This window comes from Hemiscyllium ocellatum, chromosome 4 (assembly GCF_020745735.1).
Source record: "Hemiscyllium ocellatum isolate sHemOce1 chromosome 4, sHemOce1.pat.X.cur, whole genome shotgun sequence".
NCBI classification, from domain to species: Eukaryota; Metazoa; Chordata; class Chondrichthyes; order Orectolobiformes; family Hemiscylliidae; genus Hemiscyllium; species Hemiscyllium ocellatum.
In genome coordinates, this window is record NC_083404.1 from 113482737 (window position 1) to 113508151 (window position 25415).

General features: G+C 43.1%; 1 protein-coding gene across 1 annotated transcript in view; it reads right to left on the reverse strand.

Moving 5' to 3' along the window:
• Positions 1 to 1462: 1462 nt before the first annotated feature.
• Positions 1463 to 25415, reverse strand: part of LOC132815076 (CMP-N-acetylneuraminate-beta-galactosamide-alpha-2,3-sialyltransferase 1-like) — a 145824-nt gene continuing 121871 nt past the window's right edge. Inside the window, exon 9 of the mRNA XM_060823785.1 lies at positions 1463 to 2025. The gene's annotated coding sequence lies outside the window, so the exon portion shown is untranslated. The remainder of the gene's footprint in view (positions 2026 to 25415) is intronic.

A 25415-nucleotide genomic window follows, 5' to 3' on the forward strand; every position in this document is an offset into this window, starting at 1 on the left:
TCGTTAGGGAGGAATGCATTATTGGCAGTGATTCTACCCAACATGGCTTTGTAGCCTATTATAAAATGTAAGCATTGCCACAGTAAATGCGTGCTTGTGTGGTTAGTCTGGGACTTTAGCTTAGGTTGGTGTTGTCTCTTGACATCCCTGATGGCTTTGTGAAGATCATACGGAGATTTCATATATAGGGCAGGATCACCTGACTTGGATGCCTCAGACCTGGCTCCTGTAGGTAGTGAATCTTTTGGTTCATCCATGGTTTCTGGTTGGGGAGCACTTGAATTAATGTCTTTGACACCCAGTCCTTTATTCATTTACTGAGGTTAGTGGAATACTCCTTGAGGTTGGCCACTGAGTTCTTCAATATGGACCAGTCCACTGACACCAAGCAGTCATGTAGAAGCTCGTCTGTTACCTCAGACCAGCACTGTACGACTTTCTGTACCAGATCCTCACACTTCAGTTCCGGCTGGTGAACTAGGAGAAGGAGCAAAGTGCAGGTGGTGGGGGTGGTGGGGTGGGAGGGGTGAGCAGTAGGCATCTTGTTGTATCCAGGGTGTTTGGTAAGTCAGGAGACGTGTTGATGGTATCTTGGCAGCACATTCTTGAGGTTTGCTTGTTGAAGTCGCCAGCTATAATGAACAAGGCCTCGGGATATTCCATTTCAAGGTTATTTGTGGGATATATATTTCATCGCGTTCTACATGAGTTGGGATGTAAGCTGCCCTCAGGATAGTGGAGGTAACTCCCCCAGCAGATACGGATGGCACTTCACCATGAGACATGCTCGGTCCAGTAACAATAACTCGTCGGTGTAAGCATGTCCAAGCATCCAGTGATTAGATTAGATTCCCTACAGTGTGGAAACAGGCCTTTCGGCCCAACCAATCCACACCGATGCTCTGAAGAGTAACCCGCCCAGACCCATTTTCCCTCTGATTAATGCACCTAACACTACGGGCAATTTAGCATGGCCAATTCACCTGACCTGCACATCTTTGGATTGTGGGAGGAAACCAGAGCACCCAGACGAAACCCACGCAGACACAGGGAGAATGTGCAAACTCCACACAGCCAATTGCCTGAGGCTGGAATTGAACCTGGAACCCTGGTGCTGTGAGGCACTGTGCTACTATTGGTCAGGAGGCAGACCCCTCCGCCCTTTGCCTTGCCCAAGGACACCATGTGCTGGATTAGTGGTGCTGGAAGAGCACAGCAGTTCAGGCAGCATCCAAAATGCAGCGAAATCGACGTTTCGGGCAAAAGCACTTCATCAGGAATAAAGGCTTTTGCCCGAAATGTCGATTTCGCTGCATTTTGGATGCTGCCTGAACTGCTGTGCTCTTCCAACACCACTGATCCAGAATCTGGTTTCCAGCATCTGCAGTCATTGTTTTTACCTCAAGGACACCATGAGGTCCATCCAGTGGATTGAGAAACTCTCAGGATGTAATGCACAGTCAGGTGCAGCAGGAGTGAGCCATGTCTCTTTAAAACAGAACTCCCAACAGACTCTCAACTCCCTTTGGTGGGTGAGTCAGCTTTAAGTTTGTCCAGCTTTTTTCAATGGATTGGATGTTTACCAGGAGTATGCTGGGGAGGACAGACTTCAATCCATGTTGTTTCAGTCTTACATGCAGGCCAACTGATCTCCCATGCTTCCGAGGTAAGTGGCTGCTTCTGTTCGGGACCGGGAGTCGGAGTGGATGGTCTGCTGTTCTGGAAGGTAAGTGGATGCAGATGAAGGGGTCCAGGGTACTGGTCACAGCCTCAGGTACTCCAGAGGATCTTGTTCTCGGTCTGGTCGGGCCTCAATGTCGGGTCTCCACGAGATAGGGTCCACTCCACGAAGTCAGGTCACTGGTCAACCTCTGTGTCAGGCCTTTGAGAAGCTGATAAGGGACTAGTCACTCTGCTGTTGCAATTCAGTTAATGGGTCCCATAAGCAGTCGGCCCCTCCAGGAGGTCCTGCTCCCCATGGTCAGATCCAATCGGTTATTTCCTGAGGTCGAAATTTTGCCAAATCTGTAAGCAGATTTAAAAGAAGATTGTTAGTAATTCTGACAGACTAACAATTGAGATTTAAAAGAGTAGAATGATTAAATAGATGTGAGGGAATGATTAGGTTAGGACAGCTTGCCAGGCTCCTGCACCATCTTGGAGGCCACCTTCACTAGACTTGTTCCTGTGATGGCAGGAGAGGGATGCAGAGAGTTGGGGCAAACTGGGCTCATGTTGGAGGTGGAGAAAGTGATGACTGCAGATGCTGGAGCTCAGAGTCAAAGAATGTGATGCTGGAAAAGCACAGCCAGTCAGGCAGCATCTGGGGAGCAGGAGAATCGAGGGCTTATCAGGGCTTATGCCTGAAACGTTGATTCTCCTGCTCCTCAGATGCAGCCTGACTGGTTATGCTTTTCCAGCACCACACACTTCAACTCATGTTGGAGGTGGAGTCACTGAGTCCAGAGCTGGAATAAGTCTTTGTGCTTGGAAGAGGGTGAGGCCATTGTGTTCAGAGCACGGACAAGCCAGATTTTGGAAACCTGTACCAAGGACGCTGTGCTCTGTTTAGGGCTAGGGCCATCACTGAAGCCATCAGGGCCTCAATTGTTAGCACTACTGCCTCACAGCTCCAGGCATCTAGATTCAATTCTAGCCTCAGGTGACTGTGTGGAGTTTGCCCATTCTTCCCATGTCTGCGTGGGTTTCCTCTGGGTGTTCTGGTTTCCTCTCCCAGTCCAAAGAGGTGCAGGTCAGATGAATTGGCCATGCTAAATTGCTCGTATTGTTAGGTGCATTAGTCAGAGGGAAATGGGTCTGGGTGGGTTACTCATCGGAGGGTCGGTGTGGTCTTGTTGGGCCGAAGAGCCTGTTTCCACACTGTAGGGAGTCTAATCTAAACAATAAGAAAAGGAACCAAGTCTGGGACATCTCTGGCATTTGAGCAGGAGTCCTATTTCAAAGTGTAGTAGTAACACCATAAGAAATTGTAGGCCTTTTTAAAATTTCTAACTTTGTCTTTTTAGAAATGAAGAATAGAGAGGTTTGGGAATTGTCTCTGTGGTGGAGAATTGAAGATTCAATATTTAACTGTGACAGGAAGGAGAGCAGGGCAACATGGTGGCTCAGTGGTTAGCACTGCTGTCTCGCAGCGCCAGGGACCCGGTTTCATTCCACCATCCGGTGACTGTCTGTGTGGAGTTTGTACATTCTTCCCATTTATGCGTGGGTTTCTGTTGCATGATCCAGTTTCCCCCCATAGTCCAACGATGTGCAGGTTAAGTAGATTGGCCATGCTAATTTACCCATAGTGTTCAGGGATGTGTTAAGTGCATTAGCCATTGGAAATTGCAAGGTTATAGGTAGAGGGATGGGTCAGGGTGGGATGCTCTTCGGAGGGTTGGTGTGGATGCGTTGGGCTGAATGGCCTGTTTCAACATTGTGGGGATTTTAAGGTGAAAACCATGAGGCTATTGGTTACTCCCAGGGCTTACAATGAAGCCTCAATTTATTGGTCTCATCGCACTTGCAAAGGAACATCTGGGTGGCGATCTAGTGAAGAGCGGTGTAAGATTTTTAAAATGACATGAAGAAAATGTAATTCAAAATGTTATTTTAAAAGATGCTGTTGGTGCACAGTTAGGAGTCACAGGGTCAGACTAGCACTTACAAAGTGAAATCAGTAAACTCTTTTCACATAGAGTAATCAATGTGCAAAATAAACTTCCAGATAAATACTGGTGTCAAAAACTTTTAAGAATCATTTAAGAAACAATTGGATCTTGCAATGGGGTAGTTTTCATTCCACTTTGGTGGGAAAATTATGGCAGATCAAATCATTTCTCACATCTATATTCTCTGGTTTATGAAAAAGGACTCTCCTGAATGACACTGAAAGCCATGTTTTGCATTGAAGTATTCTTTTAATCCAAAATTCTCTTTCTCTCAGTTGTTATCTTGAGCCTTTGATTATGGAGCCGATGCCAGTTTGCATCTGAATGCAGGCAATTAGCAAGACAGGATGTATATTCAAGGAGGAACTGTTACCAACCTATGATAATCTAACCTCAGTCCTGGAAGAAAAGTTGAAGACTAACAAAAGGGCTGCAACTCTGTTGTCCTGCAAATGAGGTGTTCACTCTGTTTCAGAAGGGTTGACGTTAACAAGTCTATTTGTGACAAGTTGTAAAACAGCACTTGTACCAACCCTGAGAACAAGCCTGACTTTGTTTTCAACCACATTACTCATCTGGATGGCAAAGTAGAGCAGTATTGCAAAAAGACCACACCCAGTGGTATTTCTTGAATAGATGCCCTGCAATTTGGAAGAAAATCATGTAGCTGCAGAGATATTGAACTTTTATGCTGTTAAAACGGAAACAGACAAAACATGTAATAAAACCATATACAATAGTGGTTACAGCATATAAGCAAGCCAATAGGCCCATCATGTCTGTGTCATCTCTCTGTAAGAACAACATACCTAGTCCCAGTTAAGATAAGTTAGGTTTCCTACAGTGTGGAAACAGGCCTTTCGGCCCAACCAATCCATACCGACCCTCTGAAGAGTAACCTCTTCAGAGTGGCTTCCCTCTGATTAATGCACCTAACACTATGGGCAATTTAGCATGGCCAGTTCACCTGCTCTACACATCTTTGTGACTGTGGGAGGAAACTGGAGCACCCAGAGAAAACCCACGCATACACGGGGAGAATGGGCAAACTCCACTCAGACAGTCACCTGAGGCTGGAATTGAACTTGGGACCCTGGTGCAGTGCTAACCACTGTGCCACTCCCAGAACCCTTTCAATTTCTTCAATTGTTCGTTTCTTGTTTGAAAGCTGCTGTTGTTCCTGAGACCACCATGCTTTCAGGCAGTACATTTCCACATATTAACCACTCACCGCCTAAGTATTGCCTACCTCTTGTTATCATTACATAGACCATAAAGCATTTTGATTCTTGGCCCTCTGCCTCTGGGAATAGTGTCTCCCTAACCACGCTGTCTTGACCCCTTGTGGTCTTAAGCCTCTATGAAAACTGAATTAGCTTCACTCTCCCAAGGAGTATAGTCCCAGCTTTTCCACATTATCATTTTGGAATCAGTCTGGTGAATCTTTTCTGAACCCTCTCTAATGCTTTCACATCCTTCCTAAAATGTGGTGTCTAGGTATAATACTCCAACTGGGCCATAGCAAGTATCTTTTCAGGGTCCAATTAATCTATCGCAATCAATTTTATATTTTATATTTTTGTTCCATGGTGCTCACATTTTGCTGAGACTGTTATATGGCACTTTGTCAACTTTCTTTTGGAAGTATGTCATTTAAGAAACATGATGTGCTGATGGCTGGATTTCATTAATTTATTCGAGTGACATTTAATGTTATCCCTAATTACTGTCTCTCAGAGTTTTCCTACCACTCTAATTAGACTGACTGGCTTGTAGTTTCTTGATTTATCCTTACACACTTTTTATTGAAAATAATCAAGAAAGCTATTGGAATGTTAGCATTTACATCTAGAGGACTGGAGTACTCAGTTACACAAAACCCTGGTTAGATAGCACTTGGCATATTTTGAGTAGACCTGGGCATCACACCTTGAAATCATAGAATCCCTATGTCACACTGACCCTCCAAAGAGCACCATCCCTCTCCCCCTATCCCTGTAACTCTGCATTTCCCATGGCTAATCTACCTTGCTTGCTCATATGGGCAACACGGTGGCTCAGTGGTTATAACTACTGCCTCACAGTGTCAGGGACTCAGGCTCAATTCCAGCCTTGAACGACTGTCTGTGTGAAGTTTTCACATTGTATCCATGTCTGCATGGGTTTCCTCCGGGTGCTCCAGTTTCCAAAGATGTGCAGGTTAGGTGAACTAACCATGCTAAATTTCCCATAGTGTTCAATGATGTGTAGGTTAGGTGGATTAGTCAAGAGTAAATGTAGAGTAATAGGATAGGGGAATGTGTCTGGTTGGGTTAGTCTTTAGAGGATTGGTGTGGACTTTTTGGGCTGAATGGCCTGTATGCAGACTATTGGGATTCTATGATCCGTGGGAGGGAACTCATTAGGAAGGATATACTGGCTTTGGAGGGGTTACAATTTAAGACTTGCAAAATCTATCTTTACTTCTTCGATTAAGTTATGAGGAGAGGTTATACAAATCCTGTTTTCTCGGGAATTTAGAAGGTTAAGGGATATTCTGATTGAAGTCTTCAAGATATGAACGGGAAAAGACAGAATTTAGCTTGACCAATCAGGAGAGATGTTAGTATGCACTTCTACACACAGAGGGTGGTAGGGGTTTGGAAGTTTTTTCCACAAACAGCTTTGGGTACAGAAACAGTTGTTAATTTTAAATCTGAGATAGATAATGTTTTGTTCTGCCAAGGTATCGAGGGTTATAGGCAATGGTAGGCGTATGAAGTTAAGACACAGATCAGCCATAATCTAATGGAATAGCAGTGGAGGCTCAAGGGGCTGAATGGCCGACTCATGTTCCTATGTTCCTTTCAGAATGTTGTAACGTTCTTTAATCCTCTAGAAATGATTAGGATTGTCAGTCTATGTCTGTTCTTTCTCTTTGCAGAGGCTAGTCAATTTATTCTGTATTTTCTGAAGTAGCAGGTTTTAAATGAATTCAATTTTTATACAATTCAGTGCAAAGGTAGTCAATATTCACAGATGAAGGTGACACAGTGGCTCAGTGGCTAGCACTGCTGCCCACAGTGCCAGGGTCCCAGGTTTGATTACAGCCTCGGGTGACTGTCTGTGTGGAGTTTGCACATTCTCCCTGTGTCTGTGTAGGTTTCCTCTGGGTGCTCCGGTTTCCTCCCACAGTCCAAAGATGTGCAGGTCAGGTGAATTGGCCATGCTGAGTTGCCCATAGTGTTAGGTACATTAGTCAGAGGGAAATGGGTCTGGGCAGGTTACTCTTCGGAGGGTCGGTGTGGACTTGTTGGGCCGAAGGGCCTGTTTCCACATTGTAGGGAATCTAATCTAATCTAAAAAATCTCACCACTCTCTACCAGATGACAGCTCTTAATCACGTGTTTTAATTTTATCTGATGCCCAGAAAGGTGGTAGGAATGTTGACCTGTCAACTGTGTCATTGGAAAGAGCTGCATTAATTTCTGCCTATAAGGAGTGCAGAAAATCAACTAAACATTTATACTTTTTTTCCCAAAAATTAACTTTGTTCATTAAATTTGTAAATATACATGAGGAAATATTTAACTTGAGAATTTCAGAACTTAAAAGAAAATTCAAATTGTTTGCCGACTGTATGTTTGCACTTGTGGCTGTTGTCATTGTATTATAATTTCAAAACATATTCAGGTATATAGCTAAAGTCAAAATGAGAGGTGTTAATCTCTAATGTTATAATTTAACATTTGTTTACCCCAGTTAAGGCTCTCCCTCATATTTGAGGTTAACTTGGAAAAGTGAATGTTAAAAAAACTAACACCAACTCTCTAATTAAATTCTTTTTTTCACTGCCTTGTCACTTTTAACTCCTTTCCAACAAATTAGTTTGAGACACAGCGTTTGCTGTGAAATTAGGCCTCATACAACAGGAAAGTGGAGATACTATGCCTCTATTGAACCTACATGCCTCATGTGAACATTCAATATTGAGCTTCAGTATTCTCTTTGTCCATGCTTTGCTTGAGAATTTGGCAGGGTCAAGCCTCTCAAATTCCCTGAAGAATGGCATCTAGTGTTTGCTTTATCTTAAAGATTTTGCTAACACCTTGACATTGTCAACCCGAGTTCAGCGAGCAATACATTTATTAAAACTTCTACCTTTTTCCTCGGGTAGTTTACTTCTGCTCTTATCTCTCCTGCTGGCCGTGCTGACTAAAATCAGTGAAACAGATTGTCTGCCACATGATCTTAATGTCGTTTCTGGCAGCCTTGCAATGTGTGAATTAATTGTTGAGATTCCTACATTACAGCAATACTTCATGAACCAAGGTTGTGGACGCAGGTAGGGCTGTTGTAATAACTTTGTGACTGCTGCAGTCGATTCTGTGATTAGTGCAAACTGCAGTCAAAGGCTTTTGCTCAAAAATGCAGTATCATAGGTCCAGTGAAGGCGCCTAATCCAACCTTACTTCTCTTCACTGTTGCTAAATTATTAAACTGCTGATCCAGAGCCCAAACTAGATGAGTAGATTTTCTTGCATACTTCCGAATAAACATTTTAAAATGCATGGGAAAAAAGGCTCACATTTTAGATTTTATTTCTATTCACATTAACGTTTCAAAAATCATCTTGTCATTTCTGGGAATGATGGTCCAGTCAGTTTCTCAGTGGGTAAGGTTTTAGAAGCACTAATTAGGAGGGGTGGAGGAGGCAGAATTAACAGGCATTTGAACGTTTTTTCTATTATTCAGGAGAATCAGCACAGATTGTAAAATGCAGATTATGTTTGATTTTGTTAAAATTTATAGGTTTATAGCACAGAATTTACAGTAAAAGTTTACAGAGTGATGCACATTCTGTGTTTTACGATCTTATACTCCACAACCACCTGACGAAGGAGCAGCGCTCCGAAAGCTAGTGCTTCCAAATAAACCTGTTGGACAATAACCTGGTGTTGTGTGATTGTTACCTTTGTACACTCAAGCCCAACACCAGCATGTCCAAATCCTGTTTGATTTCATACTCCACATGGATCTTTGATGAATTAACAAAGCAGGTTGTCAAAAGCATTGTAATGGAAGTTGTCCACATGAGTCTTAAAAAAAATTTGACAAAATACCACATAAAAGATTCGTAAACTAAATTGATGTGAATGGAAAAATAGAGTCAATGTCAACTATGTAAATTGGCTGAAGGAAAGCAGATATTAACTTGTGGTCACAGAGCTATGGAATTATTACAGTGCAGTAGGAGTCCATTCAGCCCATTGTCCCTTACTGGTTCTGCTAACGTGGTGCCATGGTAAAGACAAGCTAGGGAACTATAGACCAGTGAGCCTGACCTCGGTGGTGGGCAAGTTGTTGGAGGGAATCCTGAGGGACAGGATGTACATGTATTTGGAAAGGCAAGGACTGATTCGGGATAGTCAACATGGCTTTGTGCGTGGGAAATCATGTCTCACAAACTTGATTGAGTTTTTTTGAAGAAGTAACAAAGAAGATTGATGAGGGCAGAGCAATAGATGTGATCTATATGGACTTCAGTAAGGCATTCGACCAGGTTCCCCATGGGAGGCTGATTAGCAAGGTTAGATCTCATGGAATACAGGGAGAACTAGCCATTTGGATACAGAACTGGCTCAAAGGTAGAAGACAGAGGGTGGTGGTGGAGGGTTGTTTCTCAGACTGGAGACCTGTGACCAGTGGAGTGCCACAAGGATTGGTGCTGGGTCCTCTGCTTTTTGTCATTTACATAAATGATATGGATGCGAGCATAAGAGGTACAGTTAGTAAATTTGCAGATGACACCAAAGTTGGAGGTGTAGTGGACAGCGAAGGAGGTTAACTCAGATTACAACAGATCTGGACCCGATGGGCTGAGAAGTGGCAGATGGAGTTTAATTCAGATAAATGCAAGGTGCTGCATTTTGGGAAAGCAAATCTTAGCAGGACTTATACACTTAATAGTAAGGTCCTAGGGAGTGTTGCTGAACAAAGAGACCTTGGAGTGCAGGTTCATAGCTCCTTGAAAGTGGAGTCGCAGGAAGATAGGATAGTGAAGAAGGCGTTTGGTATGCTTTCCTTTATTGGTCAGAATATTGAATGAAGGAGTTGGGAGGTCATGTTGCAGCTGTCCAGGACATTGGTTAGGCTACTGTTGGAATATTGCGTACAATTCTGGTCTCCTTTCTATCGTAAAGATGTTGTGAAACTTGAAAGGGTTCAGAAAAGATTTACAAGGATGTTGCCAGGGTTGGAGGATCTGAGCTACAGGGAGAGGCTGAACAGGCTGGGGCTGTTTTCCCTGCAGCATTGGAGACTGAGGGGTGACCTTGTAGAGGTTTACAAAATTATGAGGGGCATGGATAGGATAAATAGGCAAAGTCTTTTCCTGGGGGTCGGGGAGTCCAGAATTAGAAGGCATAGGTTTAGGGTGAGAGGGGAAAGATATAAAAGAGACCTGAGGGGCAACGTTTTCACGCAGAGGGTGGTACGTGCATGGAATGAGCTGCCAGAGGATGTGGTGGAGGCTGGTACAATTGCAACATTTAAGAGGCATTTGGATGGATATATGAATAGGAAAGATTTGGAGGGTTATGGGCCGGGTGCTGGCAGGTGGGACTAGATTGGGTTAGGATATCTGGTCGGCATGGGCGGGTTGGACCGAAGGGTCTGTTTCCATGCTGTATATCTCTATGACTCTATGACAGTAGGAGCAGAAAAGTAGCAGATGAAGTTTAATGTAGAGAAGTGTGATGTGAGACGTTTGAATAGAGTGGGCAAGAGGAACCAATATTGATGCAGTGGCACAATTCTGAAGAATGTACAACAAAGCAAAATCTGAGTGTTCATATAGATCTTTGAAGTGACAGGACATACTGAGAGATTGTTAGTAAATGATATCTTAGGCAAATAGAGGTATTGAATGCAGAAGGAATGAAGGTATGCTGGACAAAGCTCATAAGATTCTTATTTGCTAAGTTGAATTCTGCATCCAGTTGTGACATTTGGATAAAATTGGGTAGTGTCAAGGACAGCCATCAAGCTGATCCTCACTCAGAGCCTTCAGTTCGGAGAAATAAGTTATGGAAAACACAGAAAATGTGGAAATACTCAGGAGTCTTGCAACTTCTGCAGAGTGAAAAAAGAGTTAATATTTAGAGTCCAGTGACTCTTCAGCAAAAGTTGAAACAGGAAGATCCTTCACAGAAAGTAGTACAATGCTGGTCTGAGGCAGTGCAAGAGCTTCTCCAGGACTGCTTGTATTAAGATCTTGACAATATCCAGGCTTAGGTTGACAAGTGGGAAGTAACATTCACGCCACACAAATACCAGACATTGACCATCATCAATAAGAGACACTCTAACTTTCAACAGTTTTACTATCACTGAATCCCCCACTTGGGGTTACCATTGACCAGAAACTCAACTGGACTCACCACATAAACACATAAATACCGTGGCTACAAGAGCAGGCCAGAGACTAGGGATACTACAACAAATGCCTCCTGACACCCCAAAGTCTACAAGGGACTATCTACACACCATCTACAAGGCACAAGTGAGCAGTGTGATGGAATACTCCCCATTTGTCTGGATGGGGCAGCTACAACAACACGCAAGAAGCTTGACATCATCCAAGATAAAGCAGCCCGCTTGATTGACACCACATCTACAAACATTCAATCCGTCCACCGCTGGCACTCAGTAGTAGTAGTGTACACTATCTACAAGATGCACTGCAGAACTTCACCAAAGATCCTTAGATAGCACCATCCAAACCCACGACCCTTCCATCTAGAAGGACAAGGGCAGGTACTTGGGAACACCACCTTCTGTAAGCTCCCTTCCAAGCCACTTCCACCCTGACTTGGAAATATATCACCGTTTCTTCACAGTCATTGGATCAAAATTCTAGAATTCCCACCCTACCGACATCGTGGTTCAACTCACAGCAAGTGGACTGCAGCAATTCAAGAAGGCAGCTCACCACTACCTGCTGAAGGGTAAATAGGGATGGGCTATCAATGAAGCCCACGTCCCACAGATGAATTTGTTAAAAAGTATGCTTTTACTGTCACGGACTTCATTCAAAAATATATCGCGGGCTGCATACCAAAGAAGCCAATCGATGTGTTCCCCATCCAGAAACCTTGAATGAACAGGAAAATCCATTGTCTACTGAAGACCAGGCATGCAGCATTCAAGTTGGACAACCCAGATATATACATAAAATCCAGATACGACCTCCATAAAACCATCAGAGATGCCAAGAGGCAGTACCAGACCAAGTTAAAGGCCCAAATTAACCTGATGGACATCCGCTGCCTGTGGCAAGGCTTACACAACATAATGGGAAACGAAATGAAGCAGAGCAAGATAGGTGACAAAGACACATCCCCTCCTGATGTGCTCAATGCTTCCTAGGCTTAGTTTGAGCAGATTGCTAGTGGTGCATGTGTCACTTGCCCCAACATCCCCAGACACACCTGTATTACCTGTCGGATGACAGATCGGTCTTACTGAGAGTCAACCTGGGAAAAGTGATTGACCCAGACAGAGTCCCCTGTCTCGTGTGAACCAGGTGGTGGAGGTATTCACCAATATCATCAACTCTCCTTGCTACAAGCTGAAGTCCCATCTGATTAAGAAGACCACCATCATCTCAGTGCCTAAGAAAGCTCATGCAACGTACCTTAATTACGACCACCCAGTTGCTCTGACCTCCATAATCATGAAGTGCTTCAAGAGATTAGTCATGGCTCACATCAACTGTCCCAGCCTGCCTCAATCCCCTGCAATTGGCCTCCTGGTGAAACAGGTCCACAGCAGATACTATTTCACTGGCCCTAAACTCATCCCTGGAATATTTGGATAACAAGGACAGCTACATCAGGCTCCTATTCATCGACTACAGCTCCGCCTTTAACAACATAATCACTACCAGGCTAATCTCAAAACCCTGAGACCTAGGTCTTCGCTTTGCCTTCTGCAACTGGATTCTCAGCTCCCTGACCCACAGACTGCAATCAGTGAAGATAGACAACTGCACCTTCTCTACGATAACCCACAACACTGGCACTCTGCAAGGATGGGTTCTCAGCCCGCTGCTGTACTCTCTGCCCACCCATGCCTGTGTAGCCAAATTCTGTGCGAACATCATCTACAAATTCGCTGATGACACCACTGTGATAGGACAGATATCTACCAATGATGAATCAGAATACAGGAAGGAATTAAAGGGCTTGGTGGCATCATGCAATGATAACAATCTCTTTCTCAATGTCCTGATCATTGGCTTCATGAAAAAAAGGAGGACATGCTACGCACCCCCCCTCCTCCCCCCCGTCTACGTCGATGGAGGCTGAATGGAGAAGGTCCAAATTCCTGGGAGTGACGATAATCCACAATCTGTCCTGAACTTCCTAGGTGGATGTGATGGTAAAGAAGTCACATCAACACCTATTCTTCCTCAGATGGCTTAGGAAATTCAGCATGGCCATAAGGACCCTCACCAACGTTTACAGATGGACCAGAGAAAGCATTCTATCCAGGTACATCACTGCTCAGCCCAGGACCATTAGCAATATAGAAGGTTGTGTGCAAAGCCCAAACCATCATGGGTGCCAATCTCCCATTCGTGGACTGTATTTACACTTTCACTGCTGCAGAAAGCTTACCAACAACATCAAAGACCCGTCCCACTCTGGTAAGGCTCTCTTACAACTTCATTCATCAGGCAGAAGAGACAGAGACTTGAACACAAACACCAACAGTTCAAGAACAGCTTCTGCCCTACTGTTATTAGAGTCTTGACTGGACCTCTGTAACTTCAAAAAACATTGATCTTGCTTTGTGTACCTCCCATCAGCTATAACCTCACTCTGACTACACACCCTATTATCTGTATGTCCTTGTTTGCTATGATCTGTCTGTACTGTTCGCAAAACAAAGCTTTTCACTGTACTTAGGTACATGTGACTACAATAATCCAAATAATTGAAATCAATTATTTAGAACTTGGGTTTTCTCATCTGCAGCTGAGATGTGATTTCATTAAAGCCATAAATGATACTTATTCAGATTGATCTGAAGAAACTAGTGATACAGTTTCAAACTAATGAAAAAAGAAGTATATTAAGATTGATTTTCATTTTGTGAAAAGGTGTCCATTGAATGGAATGAATATCCAGAGAGAGAAATGGAAGTAAAAGCTGTGGAATTGTTTAGGAGCAGATAGATATTAAAATAGATAAGTGTTGGGTCGTCTCTGTGGTAATGATAGCTCAAATGACCTTCCTCACTTATGGAGGAAGGAGAGGCCAAATTAGTTTATTATAACTTTTGAGTGGAGTGCCCTCTGGTGGAACAGTGAGATCATTTCTTTCCCTCAATTTACCTCAACTCCACTGAGATGTTGACCTGGAATTTGTCCCATTCTTTCTCATCATAGGTGAGTTCCCTTTCAGCCCATATAGAAATCACCTTTACTAAACCTCCAGATTGGTTCTAAGGTTCATATTCAACTAAATAAAACAAGTGCATTTTAAGACTTTTATTTGCATACAGATAAATCAGAGGATAAAATAAATTTCCAGATAAAGAGATGAAGTAAATGCTTTTGAATTGTTGAGAAGTAAATGGAAATCAGTGGGAATCAGAGGAAATTGTCCTGCTGGTTGGAGTTATATTTAGCAAAAAGGAAAATGGTTAATATTGTTGGCATTATTAATTCAGTTCTAAAACAGTTCCCAGGTTTATGTCCTAGGCCCAACCATCTTCAGCTGCATTGTCAATGACCTTCCCCTATCATAAGGTCAGAAACGGGAATATTCACTAATAATTGCATAATGTTCAGCACCAAAATTGGAGGTGTAGTGGACAGCGAAGAGGGTTACCTCAGATTACAACAGGATCTGGACGAGATGGGCAAATGGGCTGAGAAGTGACAGATGGGGTTTAATTCAAATAAATGCAAGGTACTGCATTTTGAGAAAGCAAATCTTAGCAGGACTTATACACTTAATGGTAAGGTCCTAGGGGAGTGTTGCTGAACAAAGAGACCTTGGAGTGCAGGTTCATAGCTCCTTGAAAGTGGAGTCGCAAGTAGATAGGATAGTGAAGAAGGCGTTTGGTATGCTTTTCTTTATTGGTCAAAGTATTGAGTACAGAAATTGGGAGGTCATGTTGCAGCTGTCCAGGACATTGGTTAGGCCACTGTTGGAATATTGTGTGCAATTCTGGTCTCCTTCCTATTGGAAAATTGATGTGAAACTTGAAAGGGTTCAGAAAAGATTTGCAAGGATGTTGTCAGGGTTGGAGGATTTGAGCTATAGGGAGAGGTTGAACAGGCTGGGGCTGTTTTCCCTGGAGCATCGGAGGCTGAGGGGTGACCTTATAGAGGTTTACAGAATTATAAGGGGCATGGATAAGGTAAATAGGCAAAGTCTTTTCCCTGGGGTCGGGGAGTCCAGAACTAAAGGGCATAGGTTTAGGGTGAGAGGGGAAAGATATAAAAGAGACCTATGGGGCAACGTTTTCACGCAGAGGGTGGTACGGGTATGGAATGAGCTGTGAGAGGAAGTGGTGGAGGCTGGTACAACTGCAAAATTTAAAAGGCATTTGGATGAGTATATGAATAGGAGGTGTTTGGAGGGATATGGGTCGGATGCTGGCAAGTGGGACTAGATTGGGTTGGGATATCTGGTTGACATGGACAGTTTGGACCAAAGGGTCTGTTTGCATGCTGTACATCTCTATGACTCTATGACTCTCTGACCTCTTTCATGACTCCTCAGATACTGAAGCAGTCCTTTTCCAATACAGCAAGATCTGGACAATATCCAGGCTTGGGCTGAAAAGTGGCAAATAACATTTTGGCCACGTACATGCCATGCAATGACCATCTCCAATAAGAGAGAATCTAACCATCTCCCTTGTCGCTCAAAGGCATTACCATTGCTGCTTCACCCAATATCAATATTCTGGGCTTATCATTGATCAAAAACAGAATAGGACTATACATATAAATACAATGGCTACAAAAGCAGGTCAAGAGGCTAGAAACCTGTGGTGACTAACTTTCCTCCTATCTCCCAAAGCTTGTCCACAAAGCACATGTCAAGGGTGTGATGAAATATTCCCTAGTTGCCTGGATGAGTCCAGCTCCAGCAACACTCAAGAAGCTTGGCACAATCCAGAATAAAGCAACCCACTTGATGGGCAGTCCAGTTGTTCCCTTCAACACTCACTTCACCTCCGATGCACAAATGTAGCAGTATGTACAATCCAGTGCAGTGCCAGTCTTCTTCAATGGTACCTTCCAAACTTGCAACCTTTATTATCTCGAAGGACTCTGGTAACAGATGCATAAGCACACCACTGCCTACAAATTCCCCACCAAGCCACTCACTTTTCTGACCTGTAAAACTATCACTACTTTTTCTAGGTCAAAATGCTGGAACACTCTTCCAAACAGCATTGCCTTTATCCCAAGAACTTCAAAACTTCAAGAAGGTAGCTTATCACCATAGAATCCTTACAGTGTGGAATCAGGTCATTCAGCCCATGCCAACACTCTGAAGAACATCCCACCCCACCCTCCACACTATCCCTGTAACACTGCATTTTCCACAGCTAATTCACCTAGCCTGCACATTCATGAACAAATGGGCTATTTAACATGTAACAAATGGCCAATCCTCTTAATCTTTGGAGTGTGGGTGGACACCAAAGCACCAGGAGGAAATCCACAAGGAGAATGTGCAGACTCTACACAGTCAGCTGAAGGAGGAATCAAAACCGGGTCCCTGGCACTGTGAGGTAGCAGTGCTAACCACTGAGCCACCAATCGTTAGTGGGACCATCTTCTCCATGGCATTTGGGTCCAGCCAATGTCACCTACTCCATGAATGATTAATGAAAGAAGCCACAATAGTAAAGCGTATAAAGAGGGACTTGCTTTTACACTGCTGTGACGTGGAGGTGTGCTATGATCCTACTCCACTAACTAACTGACTAAGAAACAGCGCTCCGAAAACTTGTACTTCCAGATAAACCTGTTGGACTATAACCTGGTGTTTTATTTGTAACTTTACACTGCTAGTGAGCCTGAAGTGGTATGTTTCAACCGAGAAACAAAAAAGAGAATTCCTCTCAAAAATGTTATGCTGGCAGTGTGTTTGTTTGCGATTCTCTGCTGAGTAGAGACTGGTGAATACAACACAGATAGGGGTTAATTTTTATTTTATTCTGATTCTGTATATGCTGGTTGAGTGCCTGACTGCATGTCACCCGAGTCTGGCCAGACTCTGGTCCAGATTCTCCCAGCTGGGAGTAAGTGCTTCGTCCAGCTGTTATAATTGTAAATATGCTGTCAGAATGGGTGGGAGCATCTCAAAACACATGAAGCAGTTCTGAACTGTGAATGTAAGTTTCCCACTGGGACTACAAAATAACACAGCTAACTCTATCGAATGTCAGGCTGTCAGATTTAAATGTTCTATGACTTATTCCCTCCTAGGAGTATGACATGGTTGCGTGGTTGAATGAGGAATAGTTAAAAAAACATGCACTTATAAAAAGACTTATTGTACTGACATGACTTTACAAACATGACGTAAACTGCATGTGGTAATCCGTTTTGCTTCCTTGGTAATGTTGCCTCTGTTTGTAGTGGTAGGATCAATCTCCACTCTAGTATGAGCTAGTCTGGAGTAGCAGGTGGCACTGAAAATGCAGTAGGTTGTTGGAGATGTGACTTTTGGACAATGTGTTAAACTGAGACTCTGTCAAACTCCTTTGAGTGACTATAAAAGATCCCCATAGTACTAACCTGCTGGAAAGTTGTCCTGTCCAATATTTGTTACTGAAACTGATTTTTTTGGTGAACTACCTTATATTGCTGACAGTGAGACACTGTTGTGTGCACATTGGCTGCTACATTTCTCTAGGCGATAGTGATCTGGGTGGAATGTCCTTTTCAAACGAAGTATTGAGGCAAACATAAAAGTGGGTTCGTTCCCACATGATAATGTTAACTCAAGCTTATTAAATATGCATGGGCAATTTCATGGGGAACAAGTTATGGTCCCCTCCAGGACTTTCTGCCCTCCAACATGCATGCACTATATTTTAAAGGTATCCAGGTGACCATCAATCTGCAACCCAGGTGCACTACTCAAACTCTGTTTTTCATCCCCACCCACCCCTGGTCAAAGACCAGAACCAACGTGAAGCAAGGCTTTAGCGATAGCTCTCTGGATATTCTCCTGAAGACTGTCCAGGAGAGAAAAGGCCATCCTGACTGAGAAAAGACAAGTTGGATAGAGGTTGCTGCAGATGTCAGTACTCATGAGCGGCTCAAGAAAGTCTGGCTCCAAATGAATGCAAGAGGATGAATGATTTGCTATGCTCCATCAGGTATGGGGTAAAAAATGAGGTCTGCAGATGCTGGAGATCACAGTTGAAAATGTGTTGCTGGTTAAAGCACAGCAGGTTAGGCAGCATCCAAGGAATAGGAAATTCGACGTTTCGGGCATAAGCCCTTCATCAGGAATGACTGATGAAGGGCTTATGCCCGAAACGTCGAGCCTCCATCAGGGTATGTACAAGTGTCTACTCAATGCTTCACACTGCTACAAGTGTGAGGTTGCAATGTAAAGAGCAGCATGATGGCTCAGTGGTTAGCACTGCTGTCTCACAGCACCAGGGACCCCCGTTTGATCCCACCCTCAGGGAACTGTCTGTGTGGATTTGCACGTTCTTCCTATGTCTGCGTGGGTTTGCTCCAGTTTCCTCTCACAGTCCAAAGACGAACAGATAGGCCATGGGAAGTTGCCAATAGTGTCCAAGAATGTGCAGACTAGATGTGAAATGCAGGGTTACAGGGATAGAAGGGTGGGTCTGGATGGCAAGCTCTTTGAGGGTTGGTGTGGACTCAGTAGGCTGAATGGCCTGCTTCTGGATTAGTGGTGCTGGAAGAGCACAGCAGTTCAAGCAGCATCCGAGGAGCAGTAAAATCGATGTTTTGGGTAAAAGTTCTTCATCATTGAAGGGCTTTTGCCTGAAATGTCAATTTTATTGCTCCTCGGACGCTGCCTGAACTGCTGTGCTCTTCCAGCAGCACTAATCCAGAATCTGTTTTCCAGCACCTACAGTCATTGTTTTTACCTACCTGAATGGCCTGCTTCCACAATGCAGGGATTCTATCACTGTCGAACAGGATATTGAATTTTAGGCTTTTCCATCAAACACACATGTTTAGGGAGGCAATGTTTGAGTGCTATTATTGACAGAATATTAATCTGGAGACCCAGGTAATAGGGCAAAGAAAATTTACAGCCCAGAAACAGGCCCTTCAGCCCTCCAAGCCTGAGCCGACCCAAATGTACTGTCTAAACCTGTCGCCCAATTGCTAAACATTTGTATACCACTGCTCCCCACCTACTCATGCATCTGTCCAGATGAATCTTAAATGAATCTACTGTGGTTACTTCTACCATCTCTGCTGGCAACATGTTCCAAATGCCCACCACCCTGTGTGAAGTACTTGCCGCGTATATCCCCCTTAAACTTTCCACCTCTCACCTTGAAAGCATGACCTCTCATTATTGAAATATTCTGGCAGAACTGGGTTTGATTACTGCCATGGTAGATGGAGCGAATTGAATTCAATAAACATATCTAGAGGCTAATGATGACCATGAAACCATTGATGATCATCAGAAAAAAAATCTGATTCACTAATGCCTTTTAGGGAAGGAAACTGTTGTCCTTACCTGATCTTACCTGTCCAGACCCAGAGCAATGTGCTTTACGACTAACTAGTGCTGGGCAATAAATGCTGTCTAGAGTCGAGAGTGTGGTGCTGGAAGATCAGTTGCCCAAAGTGTCAATTCTCTTGCTCCTCAGATGCTACCTGACCTGCTGTGCTTTTCCAGCACCACTCTCTCGACTCTGATCTCCAGCATCTGCAGTCCTCACTTTCTCCTAATAATTGCCGCCTTGCCAGTGATGCTCACATCCTATGAATGAATAAGTGTGTGGTCAAAGTCTGCTGTTACACTTTAGCTGCTAATCTAGCGCTGTTGGTACCACCTATCACACCTCTGCAATAGTTCACACTCAAAACATAAAAGGACATACTGCACCCAGCAGTTCACACACTGTCAGGTCCCATATGAACAGGCATGTAAACAAAGCAATTTAGTTGCTGGAGGCCACTCATCTTGTTGAGTTTATTCCACTATCCAATAAAGCATTTGATTCCCTTATCACTCTTCCTAATCCTTGATAACCATCAACTGCGCTCCCCCCCCACCCCCACTTCTCAAGGATTTATCCACCTTTGACTTCAAATTTTCAAAGACTCTTCTTCAATTGTTGAATTCAGTTCCAAAGACTTTCAACTGTCTTGAGAGAAAAACATTCTCCTCACTTCTATCTTAAATCCGAAACCCCTTATTTTTAAGTAGCAATCTGCTTCCAGATTTTCCCATAAAAAAAACATATTCTTTCCAACTCCATCCTCTCAAGAACCCTAAAATATTACATGTTTCAATCAATTCTTGAATGGGTATATGAATAGGAAGGGTTGAGAGGGATATGAGCCAAATGCTGTTTCGTGGGGATGAGTTGGACTGAAGGGTCTGTTTCCATGGTCTATGATTTTATGACTCTACACTTTTGAATTACTTCTTGCTGTTCTATATTCCAATGAAATCACTGACTTTTTGTTGCAATTTTGTGAACACAGTCATGTTAGCCTTTCACCAAAGGTTTCCATGGGACACAAAGACAAAGATGCCCTTTTGAGTTCAGCCCTGCTTGCCTATCCAGATTTATTGGCATAAGCCAGAGATGCTGCTTCTCATGGGCAAGATTGTTGACCTGTTCAGGCTTTGCCCGAAACACTGTTAGTACTTAACAACAACAGATCAGTCTGTAATTGACTGAGACTATTCATGAGCTGATCAAAATGGAGAAACTTTACTGTTAATGTTTGACCAGGGAAATGCAGTAAATATTAAGGAGTCAAGTCACTGAAGATGTTTGCACTCACTTGGAGGCAGAAGTTTACCTTGCCAGGTACGTTCCTCATGCAAATAATTGGGCTTGTAACACACGCGTTTTCTGTGGTGAACTAAGGAGATTGTGTCCATGCGTATAATTCCAGCTGGCCATGAGATGGTCATGAATACAAGTTAGATTCCGGGCAATGGGATGGAACCCTCACCCATTTTAAAGGTTCTAAGAACTTTTCAATATTCAGGAGAGTGAAGAGCAGACATGAAAAATCACTGGCAGGTAATATTAAGGAAAACCCAAAGGCAGCTGATAAGAATATTAGGAACAGAAGAGTAGTGTCCAACATGGCAATATGTATATGGATCCAGAAGGCATTACTGAGATTTTAAATGAGGTTTTTGCATCTGTATTGACTCAAGAGAAGGAACATTTAAGTATCGAAATCAGGGAGTAGGGCTTGATATATTTGAACTAATTAGCATTGAGGGAGAAGAGTTGCCTGTATTAAGGAGTGGTGCCTGAGGACTGGAGGACAGCTAAAGTGGTATAATTATTCAAGAAGAGATGTAGGTGTAAACTAGAACACTGTAAGCTAGTAAACCTAATTTCTGTGGAAGGGAAACTATTGCAAAACATTCCGAGGCACAGAATTAATCTCTACTTGGAGAGGCAAGGATTAGTAGAGTCATAGATAAAAATCACACAACACCAGGTTATAGTCCAACAAGTTTATTTGGAAGCACTAGCTTTTGGAGTGCTACTCCTTCATCTGATGAATGCAAATGCAATGCATTTGATCTAGTCTACTTTGATTTCAGTAAGGCTGCTGCCAAAATTTTGCATGGTAGTCCAGTTAAGAACTTAAGAGCCCATGGGCTCCAGGGCAGTTTGGTGGATTGGATCCAAAATTGGCTTTGTGGCAGAAAACATTGGGTCATGGTTGAAAGGTCTTTCAGTGATTGGAAGCCTGTGTCCAGAGGGCTCAGTGCTGGCTCCCTTGCTGCTTGTAATGTAGGTTAATGATCTAGATGTGAAAGTAGGAGGTGTAATTTGTTTGCAAATGATATATTAGCTGAAATTTAATCCTGAAAAGAATGTGGTTATGCAATTTGGAAAAAACTAGCAAGGCAAGAAAGTGCACATTGAATGATCTGACCCAAGGCAGTACAGAGGATTAAAGGGACATTGGTATGCAAATCCAAGAACCTTGAAGGTAGCGGAACAGATGGATAAAGTGCTTAAGAAGGCATATGGGATACTTGCCTTTATTAATACCGGCATTGATTACAACAGCAAGGAGGTTATGATGGAGTTGTATATAACGTCAGTTAGACTACAGCTGGAGTATTGTATTCAGTTTGGGTCACCACACTGTAAGAAGGATGTGATGGCACTAGAGTGGGTGCAGAACAAATTCACCAGAATGTTTTTTGGGCTGCAGTGATTCAACTTTGAAAAGAATTGAGATGGGCTGGTGTTGCTTTCTTTGAAAAAACAGGACACATGGCTAAGAAGGGATCTGATTGAGATGTACAAAATTGTGAATGGCATAGAGAGGGTAGATAGCAAGAACTATTTACCTTTTATTAAAGGGCTTAATAACCAGAGACACTGTTATAAGGTAATGAGCAGGAGTCTTAAACAGGATTTGAGGAAAAATGTTTTTACCAAGATTGAAATCGGTATCTGGAACTCACTGCCTGAATTAATGTTGGAGCCAGGAACTGTTACAACATTTAAGAAGCATTTAGATGAGCACTTGAAAGCCACAGCATATAAAGCTGTAGGTCAAATGCTGGAAAATGGGATTAGAATGGATTAAAATGCCTGAGTGGACATTTGAAGTTTTGTTTGGATAAATCCTATTGTTAGCATTGCAGTGAGGTTTTGGCATAGACTATACACTCAGACTGGGGCTGAAGCAACATCTTTCTGTTCAGGGAAGGAGAAATTATTACAATGCTGTGAAATTGAAAATGCTTTTGCATTGACATAGAACATGAAAATGTATTTATGTGACAGGAACAGACAGGAGCGATCGAGTGAATCCTTATTAGAGTATAAAGGCAGAAGGAGTATACTTAAGGGGAAAATCGTGAGGGCGAAAAGGAAACATGAGATAGTTTTGGCAAATAGGGTTAAGGAGAATTCAAAGGGGTTTTATAAATGCTTTAAGGACAAAAGAGTAACGAGGGAGTGAATAGGGCCTCACAAATGTCAGGAGATTCGACGTTTCGGGCATAAGCCCTTCTTCAGGAAGAAGGGCTTATGCCCGAAACGTCAAATCTCCTGTTCCTTGGATGCTGCCTGACCTGCTGCGCTTTTCCAGCAACACATTTTCAGCTCTGATCTCCAGCATCTGCAGTCCTCACTTTCTCCTCGCAAATGTCAGCAAGGCAGCCTATGTGTGGAGCCTCAGGAAATGGGGGATATACTAAACAAGTATTTTGCATCAATATTTACTATGGAGAAGGACATGGAAGATATAGAAAGTTGGGAAACAGATGGTGACATCTTGAAAAATGTCCAAGTTACAGAGGAAGAGGGACTGGATGTCTTGAAATGCATAGAAGTAGATAAGTCCCCAGGACCTGATCAGGTGTACTCTGGAACTCCGTGGGAAGCTAGAGACGTGATTGCTGGGTCCCTTGCTGAGATATTTGTATCATCAATAGTCACAGGTGAGGTGCTGGAAGACTGGAGATTGGCTAACGTGGTGTCACTATTAAAGAAAGGTGGTAAGGAAAAGCCAGGGAACAACAGACCTGTAAGCCTGACATCGGTGTTTGAGTTGTTGGAGGAAATCCTGTGGGATAGGATTAACACTATTTAGAAAGGAAAGGACTGATTAGGGATAGTCAACATGGCTTTGTGTGTGGGAACTCATGTTTCACGAACTTGGTTGAGTTTTTTGAAGAGGTAACAAAGAGGATTGATGAGGGCAGAGCAGTGGACGAGCTCTATATGGACTCCAGTAAGCTATTGGACAAAGTTCCTCAGGGGAGATTAGAATCAGTCTAAACATTATGGCACAGAAAGAGAACACAGGGGGCTAACACCTTCAACATATTGTCTAGCTAACACCAATTGTTACAGTTAACCTAACATTGCAACTTTTAAAAAAAAAGGTTTATGACTTATACATGAAAGAAGTGAAACTATCATGGTATTCGAACAGATGAAAGACTCAACAAACAATCAAGGTATTTTTCAATGTATAATTTCAGCTACATCACACTGTAAACTTTTGCTATAAATTCTGTGCCTTACAATTGTGCCCTCCACAACCACCTGATGAAGGAGCGGCGCTCCGAAAGCTAGTGCTTCCAATTAAACCTATTGGACTATAATCTGGTGTTGTGTGATTTTTAACTTTGTACACCCCAGTCCAACACCAGCATCTCCAAATCAGGGGATACTAGTTAGCAAGGTTAGATCTCATGGAATACAGGGAGAACTAACCATTTGGATATAGAACTAGCTCAAAGGTAGAAGTCAAAGGGTGGTCGTGGAGGTTTGTTTTTCAGACTGGAGGCCTGTCACCAGTGGAGTGCCACAAGGATCAGTGTTGGATCCACTACTTTTTGTCATTTATGTAAATAATTTGGATATTAACATAGGAGTTTTAGTAAGTTTGCAGATGACACCAAAATTGGAAGTGCAGTGGACAGCAAAGAAGATTACCTCAGAATACGATGGGATCTTGATCAGATGGGCCAATGGGTTGAGGAATGGCAGATGGAGTTTAATTTAAATAAATGTGAGGCTCTGCATTTGGAAAAGCAAATCAGAGCAGCACTTATACTCTTAATGGTAAGGTCCTAGGGAGTGTTGCTGAACAAAGAGACCTTGGAGTGTAGGTTCATAGTTCGCAGGTAGATAGGATAGTGAAGGCGGCATTTGTTATGCTTTCCTTTATTAGTCAGAACATTGAGTATAGAAGTTGGGAGGTCATGTTGTGGCTGTACAGGATATTGGTTGGGCCACTTTTGGAATATTGCCAGCAATTCTGGTCTCCTATCAGAAGGATGTTGTGAAACTTGAAAGGGTTCAGAAAAGATTTACAAGGATGTTGCCAGGGTTGGAGAATTTGGGCTTTAGGGAGAGATTGAATAGGCTGGGGCTGTTTTCCCTGAAGCGTCGGAGGCTGAAGGGTGACCTTATCAAGGTTTATAAAATGATGAAGGGCATGGATAGGGTAAATTGACAAAGTCTTTTCCCTGGTGTGGAAGATTCCAGAACTAGAGGGCATAGATTTAGGGAGAGGGGGGAAAAATATAAAAGGGACCCCAGGGGCAACATTTTCACGCAGACAGTGGTGCATATATGGAATGATCTGCCAGAGGAAGTGGTGGAGGCTGGTACAATTTCAGCATTTAAAAGGCAGCTGGATGGGCATATGAATATGAAGGGTTTAGAGGGATATCGGCCAAGTGCTGGCAAATGGGACGACTAATTTAGGATATCATTTCAGCATGGATGAGTTGGACCGAATGATTTGTTTCCGTGTTGTACATCTTTATGACTCTATTTACTTACTGATTTTAAGAGCACTAATGATTCAAGCACCACAGTGACGTTGTGGTAATATCACTGGACTAGTAATCCAGAACGGTTGAAAATATGTTGCTGGTTAAAGCACAGCAGGTTAGGCAGCATCCAAGGAATAGGAAATTCGACGTTTCGGGCATAAGCCCTTCATCAGGAATGAGGAAAGTGTGCCAAGCAGGC